We start from the raw sequence: 3,876 nt of genomic DNA on the forward strand, positions 1-3,876 counted from the left end.
CTGTTCTGTCTTTGTTCTCAACAGTAGTTACTTTTAATTTAGAAAGAAGACCTATGACAAATAAACAAACAAGTTACTAAACATCATTCTAATTTATTCACTATTAACCAGAATAGTAAAGTAATACATTATTTTAATATTGAAATTTGGAGAGTTGAGAGAAGCTAGAGGCTTCAATCAATCACACACCTTACAATGCAGCACTTGCAGCATGAAAAATTAAATTTGACTACCACATATGAGTACAACAGATTAAAGTAGCAACAGCAACATCACATAACATTAAAACAATTAAAACAAACAAAATATAGTATAATAATATATCATAACACATGTCTAGTCTAAATAGAATTGTCTAGCATATTTCATATATATTGAACTAATCTATATTTTTTTAAATTCATTAGATATCTAATAACATAACACAATACCTGTTAGCAGAGAGATGTTGACATTTTCATGTTTGACTTCACCTTCATTTAGCTAGTTCAATCTAAATACAAAATTTCATTTATAGAAAGATATTTAGATTATTGTTTTACAATTAAAAAGCACAAAACATTTAAGTTTGTATATAAACTCATTACATACTCACTAATCATTGATAATCTAAAGTGGGTTGGCTATCAAAAAACATACCCAGATGTTCGTAACTCCCACACAATACTGTATTGTATATAACTTGACTTCTCTAGATAATAACTGTTTTGTAGCATACTGAAGTGTCTCTTCTGTAAAAGACCAGAATAATGACAAAGTTCTTCCAAATCACTAAATTAAAAGATATATTATTAAAACAATAATATCATAATAACTAATATTGATTTACGGTTCCAAGAAGTAAGTATATTGTCCATCAATAGTCTGTCTTGTCTATAAGAGATGTTATAATAAGTCATAATTTGAAACAACATTATTTACTAGTTCTTTCTCCCATCTTGTATATAACTGTATATTAACCTAAAAACAAATAAAATTAAGTATTCATAATACAATGTAAAAATATGTATTATTAGTTAACTAAAGAACATGTGAAACAATAAAGGATAGAACTAATAAGTATAATCATCAGTTAGTAGTTTTGTGCATCTTACATTCTGTCTTACAATATTCATATCGCAAGTTAAGCATACTGTTGTTACTACTAACAAACTTGTATTATATTAAACTCACTGGTCTAAAGATTAGGAGTAATGATGTTCAGAAGAAGAGGCACAAAGTGAACAGCTGAGGAGAGTGGTCAATATTTTGTCGTACTATAGGGTTAGTATCAGACATCATTGAGATAACAACTGTTGATATCTTTGAAACTTTGGTTGTTGTGAAGAGAGACTTCATATTAAGCAATATGATTGGTTGGTCAAATGTATGTGGGATTTAACAAAACAGTTATATATTATTGTTGAAATCACTTATGAATTGAAAAAAAAGTGGGATAGCCAGGGTATACTGGTGATCCCACCCACCAGACTTGCTGGTGTTGACTGTGAACCAAACAATAGAATGTCAGATTCTGCTGTTATAGGCCAAAACTACATCTGCTCTTTAAATACAATTCATTATGGCAAGGACCTGTGGGATCATCAAGATGCATAACTCTAAAGTACATTCATACTATCACTTCCTTTACACATGATAGTCTTCTATTATGAGTATGCGTTGTACAAACTACCAGTACATGCTAGTGTGTTGTTAATGGTGGATATTTATATAGTGTACTAGTTGTGTCATGTGATATAACCTATGAATGCTCTCTAGTTAGTTCACATTGACATATCCCACAAGTGCTTCACACATTGAACAAACTAATAAAAAACTAAAAAAAGTCGAGAAATGAAATCACACGAAATAATCCAAAAAAGCTACAGACCTTTTTGACGCTATTAAAGTCAACACCATCAGCCTGGTGGGTGGGTCACCAGTATTCCTGGCTTATCCCACTTTTATGACTCACAGAAATGAATAACAACTGATCAAGCAAGGATATTAACAGTAGTGGTCATATGGTTTAACAGACAACATTAGTACCAGCTGTAACTTGAAGCAGGCAACAAAAGCATTATAATTATAGAGTTATAATTAAACAAACCATTTATATAGCTGGTAATTACTTCTTGAGTTCTTACTTCAAATTGTGTATGTGGATATTGTACATGATGTCCAGTAGGTCCAGCATATAAGAAATGAAATACTACACTAATATATGGTAAATAGGACATCAAATAGTACTCCTGTGTTGATTGTATCATATTTTAGTAATGTCTCTTGAAACTGATCCAGTCTTGTGTCTTCTGATACCTATAAAATATTATGTTCTCACTCATTTAGACAGATAAAATTACAACTAAACCACATGAGGTACTATAATATTCATAGGTCTAATGGGAAAATTTGGAAGATATGATCTTATGGGTTGATTGGTAGTAATTATATTTATCAAGCAACTCAATTGTTGTGCAAGCAGTCAGTAATTTCTATAGAGTGCTGCATACATCACAGTTAAAAAGATACATATCTAGAGCTAGGAGCTAGTATGTAAAAAGTCTTTCAACTATAAAGACTTGAATAGAAACTTTGTGGACCATTGTAATTAATCATCCTTGGAATCTTTTATGAAACTCCACCTACTATTCAGTATTACATAAAAATCTGCAATATGTTAATTAGATCTAATAGGTTTACAGTGGGAGCATTGAAGTGTTATTAATGTCTTTTTTAAAATCTTATCAGGCCATGATGAGGGCCCTTAAAAAAATTAATGTACATCTTCATTTGTCCTCCCCCACGGGAAATCTTAGTAAAAGGCGAAAGATTATACGATTTGAGTGGAAACCAGAGTTAACCTCTGAACACAGAATCTTTGATTTATATACCCATTTCATGTACAAACCCTCTTGTGGGACAGAGGTAATATAATAATATTATTCATACTTGTTATCAGTTATCAACATCTACAAACCGATTACTGTAGACTCTACCTAAAACTATAACCTGGAATCTAATCACCAAACATTGATAACAGGGATTAAATCAAATAAGGCAATTTTGTATTGAAATTTTAAAATATTCACATATTAATAACTTACAATTTTCCATATTCGGATCTCTCAATTGACATTAAGAAGTTCTCAAATAATCCTATTAATAAAATAGTCTTCATCATTAATATATTATGTTTCCCTAACCTTGTCAACACTTTCTCATATTCACCAGTACTAGAACTTCAGATACAGTGTTATAAAATCGTGCAGCCTGAAGATCCTCTTTCTCTCTTTCAGATCCTATAATATGCCTTACAAATATATATAGCTAAGCTATTAACATTACCAGGTAGAAAGAATGAGAGCTAAGGGCAATCAAATAATCCACCATCTTTCACTTCTACTGTAACTGTATCTAATGCGAGAGATAATACACATATTGTGTAATATTACTATAATATACTGGAATATAACTGTAATATACTATAATATATCTGTAATATACTGGTAATATACTATAATATGACTGTAATTATACTGTAATAGTTGTTTGTGTACTTTTTAGTTGAAGGAAGTTTAAATACATTTTTCCAAAATGTTAAACAAAGTCTTTTAGGTCCCAAAATCTATAGTTGTACTGTAGCTAATGACACATCATTCTTCTATGATGAATAACTACATCAACAATAATACAATAATAATAATAATAATGAGATTGTAATAATAGTTGGTAGTACATATTATTACAAAAATATTTCCACACATTATATACACCAAATAGTCAACAAACAGTAAACTAGTTGGTGGACTCAACTAATATTCCTACTTACTACATCACTAACACTGTTTAACTACTAAACGTGTTTATCATACCTGTAAGTGTATTTAAACATGT

The 3,876-nt window shown here is 30.1% G+C and overlaps 1 non-coding gene across 1 annotated transcript; it reads right to left on the reverse strand.

Moving 5' to 3' along the window:
• Positions 1-2,728: 2,728 nt before the first annotated feature.
• Positions 2,729-2,840, reverse strand: LOC121392037. The gene has a single exon (XR_005960404.1). It is a non-coding gene; the product is annotated as a U5 spliceosomal RNA (small nuclear RNA).
• Between the last annotated feature and the right edge of the window lie 1,036 nt (positions 2,841-3,876).

This window comes from Gigantopelta aegis, unplaced genomic scaffold (assembly GCF_016097555.1).
Source record: "Gigantopelta aegis isolate Gae_Host unplaced genomic scaffold, Gae_host_genome ctg3303_pilon_pilon, whole genome shotgun sequence".
Taxonomy (NCBI): Eukaryota; Metazoa; Mollusca; class Gastropoda; order Neomphalida; family Peltospiridae; genus Gigantopelta; species Gigantopelta aegis.